Source organism: Diadema setosum, chromosome 3 (genome assembly GCF_964275005.1).
Source record: "Diadema setosum chromosome 3, eeDiaSeto1, whole genome shotgun sequence".
In the NCBI taxonomy this organism is placed as follows: domain Eukaryota; kingdom Metazoa; phylum Echinodermata; class Echinoidea; order Diadematoida; family Diadematidae; genus Diadema; species Diadema setosum.
This window is the reverse complement of record NC_092687.1, coordinates 19,234,698-19,243,693: the sequence shown is the minus strand read 5'-3', so window position 1 is coordinate 19,243,693 and position 8,996 is coordinate 19,234,698. Positions and strand designations below refer to the sequence as shown.

At 36.2% G+C, this 8,996-nt stretch overlaps 1 long non-coding RNA gene across 1 annotated transcript; it reads right to left on the bottom strand.

Annotated features, from left to right (window-relative positions):
* Positions 1 to 217: 217 nt before the first annotated feature.
* LOC140226240 (uncharacterized) lies at positions 218 to 3,865 on the bottom strand. Its single transcript, XR_011900920.1, has 4 exons — positions 3,824 to 3,865; positions 2,611 to 2,808; positions 1,768 to 1,872; positions 218 to 859 (listed from the first exon to the last, which is right to left on the bottom strand). It is a non-coding gene; the product is annotated as an uncharacterized lncRNA (long non-coding RNA).
* Positions 3,866 to 8,996: the final 5,131 nt, after the last annotated feature.

Here is an 8,996-nt window from a genome sequence, read left to right as displayed (position 1 = left end):
CAAAAACACCCCTCTCGAGGTTAGTAAAAAAAAAAGAAGAAGATAATAAATAGAAGAGAACTGTAGATTTCAGCCTCTTGGAATTGACTTCAGCGTTATTGTATGATAACCGTCGTAGTTATAATGCTCAACCAACTAACTTCTTACATATTTTATGCTATTTTCCTGACATCTGCTTCATGAATATGAAAAAAAAAACCGCACCAACCTATATTTCTATAATAATGGAATGTATATGCGGCTGCTTGATATATTACTGCGTATTGTAGTTGTAATGTGAATCCAAATAAGTCACATTGAGTGTTAAATTCAATGTTGTCCGTGAATATGTATCTAAGCTTCTCCTTCAGCTCTACGCGCCATGAAAAGCAAACGTCAACGGCAAGCATCAGCTGCAACATGATGTGTACCTTGTAACATTGTTGAGTGCTGCGTATCTTTAGTTATGCTTAGAACTCGCATACGTAATGGTAAATGGAATAGCAATTTGCAACTGCATAGTAAAAGTTCACCAAGGCGACACAGTTTCCCAGCTGTGTCAGTGTAATGGGCTTATCTTGTCCCCATAACGGACTTGTACGAGGCAACGTACCACCAACACCCGTCCAATTAAAAACTCCCTCCGAGCCTATGTCATTCAGTCCCGTCCAGATAAAATGGGGTAGGCCCACTGAAAGGGGGAGATGCGAAGTAATAAATTCCTCCATCGACGTCATTTCCTCTTGAGTTTGGATAGCAACCAGGTTCCCGCCATCCTTGATGCACGCCTCCCGCGCATCGAGCTATGTCATCGGTGTGGAGTGGTAGATGTAACGTGATTGGTTGTAGAGGAGACGGGTCAACAGTGACGGCCATTCATCTAATAAGTAAATATCAACATGATCGATGGAACAATATCAACTGGATTATGGCCATCACCAGTCGGAAACAACTCTACCATGACAATCAATTCACATACATCTACCCCTCCCCCCCCCCCCCACACACACAAACATGCAGCAAGCCATATCACAGTCAATAAATCTGTCCCTTAGGCCTACTGTGGTACGTCTGAAAAATGATTTTGCATGCTAAACTAGCAGTAGCCACATGACGGTTTTTAATATTCTACGTTAATGCAGAAGGTACAATTTGTCGATATATAAATCGTTGAAATAAACGCTTTAAGAAGCTGCCCCTGTTATCGACTTATTTAAGCCACACGCATTCTGTTTGTTTGTTTCAGAGTCTCATTGGAGTTATGACGATATTACTTTACTACTCTCTAAATTACTTACACTAAGTTAATCTGTAAGATTGTGACTGGGGAAAGATACCAAATTAGACTCAGAAAATAGATTGACTTCTTAAACTACTAGATTGAGATTTTGAAACTTTTATGAGTTTTTCCTTCCGCTAAATCTAAGGAATTGAGAGAGAAAGCTACCATCACGTGTAATATGATGTTAAGTAATAATTACACAGTCTCTATCGCACTTAAATGTGAATTACAATGGAGTTGAATCAAACGGTAAACACTGACTACGAACATTTCAATTCTAGTGTCAATGCACACTTTTCATGATTTATGAAGTGCTCTTTAATGTTAGCTCATTTTGTACTCACTGACTAGCAACGATCTCTATGACAAAGTTGTTGTTCTTTGTATAAAACGGCAGACGTCAACATCATCACGTTGCTCAGTTTGTAAGTTGTTAGTCATTTCAGTTTGTATGCGTAGAGTGGAAAAAAATAAAAAGAAGGCGATGAATTTGAAATTGAACTTACAATATTCACATTTTTCTCCAAGGAAGAGCGGTGTACAGAGACACGAGAAGCCATCTAAAGTTTCCGTACAGATCCCTCCATTAAGACAGGGGCTCGATAAGCAAGCTATTCAAATGAAAAAAAAAAAACAACAACAACAACAACAACAACATACGGTTATGGTCTCATTTTGTGTTAAGTAATGTAGACAGATGCCATTAATCGCATTTGCGACGAAGGTTATTGCTTTAAAGCGACTGCACTTAATGAAATGGCCTTGGTGCGTTTCACAATTCTTCCCTTTGTATTAAAGGAGAAATAGCTAGGAGTGACACTGTGCGCACCTCTAAAAGTGCGACCGGGTGATATGGAATTAATCTGAAAGATTTAAGAAGCTGAAACAACGGGAGTCAGATTAGTGAATTTACTTAATGGGTGAAATAACCTTTCAGAGGGCAAGGTCATATACGTAACACACTCTTTTCGGGTAAACACATTAGGTTGTCTTGTCGGCAGTTTGTTCACCTTGAAAATATCGAGTGATAGAAGTTGTGATTTCTTTTAAAAGTTACAGCCCAAAAGTCACAGAACAGGCAAACAGACCCTGAATATTAATGAGGCTTCCGTATATTAGCTTTGAATTTGTCTCTATAGGGGTTAAACAATTCCTTCCTTTTCTAAAGCACATGTCGCTGCAATAAGAATATTACATTGTTGTTGTTTTTTGGTATGCGAAATATCAGATCTCACAAGTCCTCTTCTTCACCGTATCACGTAAAGTTCCCATTGGGTTTTAGTATAACACAAAAACAAGTCAGCAAATAGATTGATTTAGATGTGTATAATATTGTATAAGATAATTACAAGGAAGGACGCAATGTATGTTGGTTCCTCCGGCACAATCATGTTGAAACACAGTGTTGCAGATCGGATGGTTGCGTGGAATGTGCTTGGTCTGCAGCTTGATGGGTTCATCAGTCCCTTGGAGAATTATACCAGAACACATGTCCAATTTGGGGACTAAGCTTAGCCACGGTGCTAGGTTTACCGCTGGGATTTCTCCTTCGAAGGTAAATCAATCAAAATATGACACCATTAATGATTGGAAGTCGGTGCACATCAAGGGCTGTACACCCACGAGCCTTATAGCCCACGAGTCAAACTGCCCGCGAGTTATACAGCTCACGAGTCATACACCGCCAACGACTAGGCAATAAGCAACCGAAGCCCACGAGCTATACTAGTATAATTATGGTCCCCGGGGTCGAGGAATATAATTTATGGGCTCTTTGAGTCGTGGGTGTATATCTCATGGACTTTTTTCAACGTCTAACTCGTGGATATCCAGCTCGTGGGGTGCCCCGATTGATGCTATGTTTAATATCGCAGCGTTTGTGAGATATACACAGCAGGGGTTTACACTCACTTGTTTAATTAAGATAATACGTGTGTAAACGTGCAAGAGTGCCTTAGGGGCTTGAAATAATTGCTTTAGAATGAATATCCATTTGAAAAATTTTGCAGATAATACTGATATCCCATATTAATCAAATTCCACTTATTTTAGATTATTAGACTTATTTTGTCATACATAAATCATTTATTTTCAAAAGTGAGAGAGGCATACTTAAGCAATCAGTATATAAATTACCAACAGTGCAGTAGCTGGGAAAGGAAGAACAAACTGATTATTTTTAAAACTATTTACAAGGAGGGATGTAATACCAATATTTTATTTCGGCCACTTGTACCAAGAACTGATAAAGATGCAAGCAGAAGACAATGATTTCATTTTTCGTGATGTGATGCAATTGGAATCTTGCTACCGCCATGTTGCCATGACGACTAATAAAACTCAAGCTCTCAATGTGATGAGCTCTGAAATCCACTGAATTTGTGTGTTTCTCCAAATATGCTCAAAAAATTTTTCCTATCTTGACAGGGATTGATATGAAAGACAAATCCATAGACACAATAGTGCCTTCTCCTAACATGAATGGGGGCATTGTCGTGTCAGAAGATATTTATTACACTCTACATTCTTTATAAAATAAAAGGGGGTTTAAGACTAGCATACCTGAAGCCCAACTAAGCGTGACAAGGAGAATGAAGAATCCTGTCAGACGAATCTAAAAACACAAAAAAGACAGTCATTAACATTATGCAAAATCACCAGAGGGATTTTGTTTGTTTGTTTGTTTGTTTGTTTTTGCTTGCATGCTTTTGCGGGGTTCTATATAGGGTTGTGTATGCAATACCCTACTGAAATATTCATGTACTATGGGGAAAAATACTGTTCGTGTTTTCAGTAGGATATGATTAACTCGCAACCAAATATGATGTTAATGTATTATTATAACATGTGTGCTCCATCGATGTGAGAGAAAATTATGCAGAAGGCGAGTTTAAATCTTTTACAAACAGGTTACAATGCTAGGTCTCTGAAACAAACAATTTTCACAAGTTTTCGTTATGATGAACAACTGCAAAAAGAAAAAAAAAATGTAATCACATTCTAAACAATATTCCTTTCATGAATACTAAGGATTCCTTTCCAAAATAAGGTTTTCTGTATGGCTGACTGACATATTTATGTGTATAATTTATATATAAATGCATATATTCAGATAGATAAATGTATAGAAACGTACCTTGTAATATGTGTTATGAGGCTTAACTATTTCATACAGGGTTTTTTTTTTTCTTAATTCGGTGAAAACACGTGAAATTGTCAACTCCCGATGCTTATTTTTCTGTTCAAAATAACAGCTTCCCTTAGAAATATGTTTTTTGAGAGAGCTTTGCTATATTGCCGTTTGTCATACTGCCAGAGGTAGCTTAAACGAGAAATGAAACCTAGGCATGCTTTCTGTACTCTTAAAGATGGCATTCGTAATTCCATGATATTTTCAAACAATTACAATAACATTTTCGAAACTATAAAAAAAAAATATATATATATATATAATAATGATATAAGCATAAAAGATATCAATGCAACAGATACATGCTATTTTCATGTTTTAAAGGCATAATTTACCATTTGCAGATGAAAGCATTAGTGCTTTAAAATAGTTCTAAAATGTGAGTTAGGGATAGGAACAGCCACTGTCAAAATTTGAATCCGTATAATCGATGTTAAGTGTTGTTAAATACACGAAATGTGAACAATAGTTATAATAAAAATGTTTCCAGACTAAACCGTATACAGTTACGGTTTATTGAGAAAAACCCTGATATTTCCTTATATTTTAGGTTTTATTGCAAATATTTCATATGGTAGGATGTTTATTGATACAATAGACCTACACGTATGCACCAAATGTGACATCTTGAACATTTTTGAAATCACTGCTCCCAAAGGTAAACTGGACCTTCAAGTAAAGACATCATCAAAAAATAGAGAAGAATAAAATCTTTTGATTGACAATGGACACGTTACATAACAAGAAAATAATGTTCTTAATTATCTTTGATAATTACATACATTTCAATCATTTTCTTTGATTTTCATGCACAATGAATTTCAAGTATATCTCAAGTTGATAATTTATCACAATTATATATGTATGTATATGTATATACATTACATGATTATATGAAGAGTTTGTTTGCAAAAACCGATAAGTCCATATCTGCCAAATGGAGATATTTGCGATTAAAGGTCAAGAAAAATAAAGAGAATAATAAGAAAATTTTTGCTTCTTTTGACCATAACTTCAAAAATATACCTTTATATGTAGTGACCAATACATCATTTAAGAGGTATTATTTTGTACTTTATTACAGAGACCGTACTTCTAAATCTTCAAAAATGGACTTATCGGTTTTTGCAAACAAACTCTTCATATATACACTAAATACTGAAACACATGATCGTCTTAAAAAATCGTAATATTAAGACGAAAAAAACTTGATTTCTGTTTATTCTACTTACCTTTTCCATACTAAACATGATCCTGTCGTACTGTTCCATTAAACCGTTGAACGTCTGACGATAGCATCAATACAACAACAAATAAAACAATTCGCATTAGGCTGGTTAGGTAAATCAGAAGACCTTTTCGATGACCACAAAAATGATACAGGAAATCCATCCATGTTCCTGATAATGGTGATAGCATTAAAGCTATTCCAAGTTCAAATCTTGCTGTGGGGAAAAAACAAAACAAAACAGCCTAGATCTACTGAGAGAGCATGATATCTATAAAGATATTCTTTTAGTTTTGACATTATAAACACAAGAACAAAACAAAAAAGATCTGAAGGCATGGATTGTTTTTGTTTTTTTTCAAAACAAGAGTTCTAATATTATGATATAGTGGAGACATTGTATGAAATGTTCATAAATCTTTGGATCCTTAAGTTGTTCACAGATGAAGATTTAAATTTTGAAGAAACCTCTGCCTTTGCCTAAACCTCACCATAAGGGTATGCAGTTCGGTTATTAGACAATCGGTCCGGAAAGAGTGTGTCTCACCAACTGGTGGGTTTGAGCAAACAACAAAGATAAATATATATTGATCTGCTGGTAACTTCAAAGCATGGCATGTCCTGTTGATGACTTTTATCATCATTAGTGGTGGTTGGTGAATACAATACCAAAGTGTGTGATGTCATAGCCATTAGTCGCCATGGAAACTGGTTCTAAACAGCCTCATCTTGGCCTAAGTGTTTTATGTGCGCATCTTAATTGCTGCGACCCAAGGTATCTATTAAAATATAAAGATGTTGACAACATCACTTAGGCGCCAGTTCGATGAGCAAAGTGTAACGAGCAGTGGATTAAAACCAAAGCAAACAAACAAACAAACAAACAAACAAACAAACGAGAAGAAATTCCTTTATTTCAATTCTTTGAAAGAATGCGTCAACAAAATTCTCCTTGCCGATATGTCGACCGCCAGATTTGCTAATTTCAGGAATGAAATGCAATGGGATAAACAACTATGCGATGTTGCAAATGACATGCGAGCCCTGTTAGGGAACTGATACATCTTATTTTGAAATGCTTCAATAAGAATGTTTGCTTACTTTTTGTAATCTATCGTGCGTGTGTTTTGCTCACCTGTCTATAAAATAATATGATCTGCTTTTGTTTCGTTTCTCCAATCTGTTACATCGAGGGAGTGTTTAAGTACATGTCTTTGTAAAAACACTCTTGTTTCTGGTTTGGTAGTTTATATTGCGAAGTTTGAAAAAAAGTGGAGATAAAGTAGGTTATAATATTGTCAGTTGCAATCTACTCAACATGAAAGACAACACGAACGAAAACGAACATTGGATTAAAAGAAAGAACATCTTCAGTCAAAAATTACACATTTAATGTCTCTAATGAAGTCAGGTCGTTTTAGGATACTCGAAATTCATGAATATGGGAACACGAATCAACAGACAATCAAGAGTTATGGTCATCCGACTCATTTGCACTGATCCATCGATCGAGATGAAGATATTTGAAGGATCACATTTAAGGCATGCCACCTTTTATTCCAGTAGTACACTGGTAAAATGCGTGATATATTGACAAGTCGTTTGACTGAGTGTGCTCTTGGCCCAGCAAATTACAGAGAAACATCTCTATTAATGGTTCTGCAGTGGCTTAAAAGAGTTAATCGCAAAAAAAGAAATTATAATAATGGATGTCAATCAAAATTCAAATGCACGTGACTAAGGCCAGTTTGACTATTCCTTTTATAAGCCTTTATATATTCGTTCTTCCGAAATGATTAATCGACAAAGTTATTTTCCAAGTCGGGGCTCGGCTTCGTGAATTTTGAAATAGAGATGCTCTAAAAAAGAATGAAACCAAGTGCTCCTTTTCGCATGACAATCAGTGGCAGATCCGAGCCATCTGTTCTGAGCGACCACACAGATAGCATGGTAAAGGGCATATGCCTCAGAGCGCTATCGATACACAGCACTATAATTAATTCAAAGTGCAGGCCTATACTTATTCTTTTAAACACAGTCACTTTACACTAACTACGTCTAATGCAATCACAGAAGACTGTCTCAGTGAGTGTGATTATGATACGAAGGCTAAATGCGATGTTCGAATACACAGAGTGAGGGTCAATCAGTAGGTAGGGTAAAACAATGGACTTTAACGAAGTCCTCGGGACCAACAGTTTTCTTTCGTTATATCGAAATTTCGTTATTACCGAAGAAGTAAACAATAAAGAACATAGCGCCTTCGATGTTGCGGCCTGAATTTCTATTTCGTTGTAGCCGTGTTCGTTATAACGAACACGGTGATAGTAAAGTAATAGGGTCTACTAAGTGTGTGTGTGTGGGGGGGGGGGGGGTGCTTCCGTCAGGGTTTTAGGATAATTGATCATGGTACGTAAATTTGGTTGAGTCAAGTGTCAATAATACTCCCCCCCCCCCCCCCCGCTCCCTTTTTGGGCAACCCTTGAAAGTCATGGGTTTTCTTGTTTGTTTGCTTTTTCTTTGAATTTTCACGTTTTTTGTTCGTTTGTTTGTCTTGGATTTTGTGTGTGTGCGCGCGTTTTTTTTTTTTTTTTTTTTTTTTGCCACCGGTTCCATGGCCATTGCACAGTAACTTTTTTTTTATCAAGTATCCTACTGCCCGATCATTAATTTGATGTTGAATTAATTTGATGAAGTTATTGATTGATTCCTAAGATGAAAAGTTCATGTCACACACAAAAAATAAAAGTTCCTTTTTTTCCGACAAAAGCGAGATAATTTATAGTTATGAATTATGATTCATCGCACCGTGTATTTTGTGCAATTTAATGAAATTTATGTGCATTGTTTTTCTGCAATCGGCGATACCGAAAAATCAGAGTATTCGGCGCTTGAGCACCGATTTAAAGAGCGAACATCTATTTTGCAGAGTATGAATTTTGTATAACGCCCTCTGCTGATGGGCGATGTATATCCTTTGAGCCACATTGATGAGTTACGATGATTCCATCAATTATCGTTCTATCAAATTTGTACAGCTGCAAACTATAACATCTTAACTGGAATAAGATAACCTTACAAGCTGGTTTAGTATCCCTGGCCGCGACGCTTGTTTGTGTTTATCAGAACTCAAATAATCTATATGTTCATTTGTTTGTTTGTTTGTTTGTTTGTTTGTTTGTTTGTTTGTTTGTTAGGGATATTATGATGATATGATTTTACATTTACTATCAATAATTCAGACAGATGGACTCTTTGCTTTTCGTCAGGATACCACGCTATCCTCTCAAAACATCGAATTCATGTAAGGTGTATAT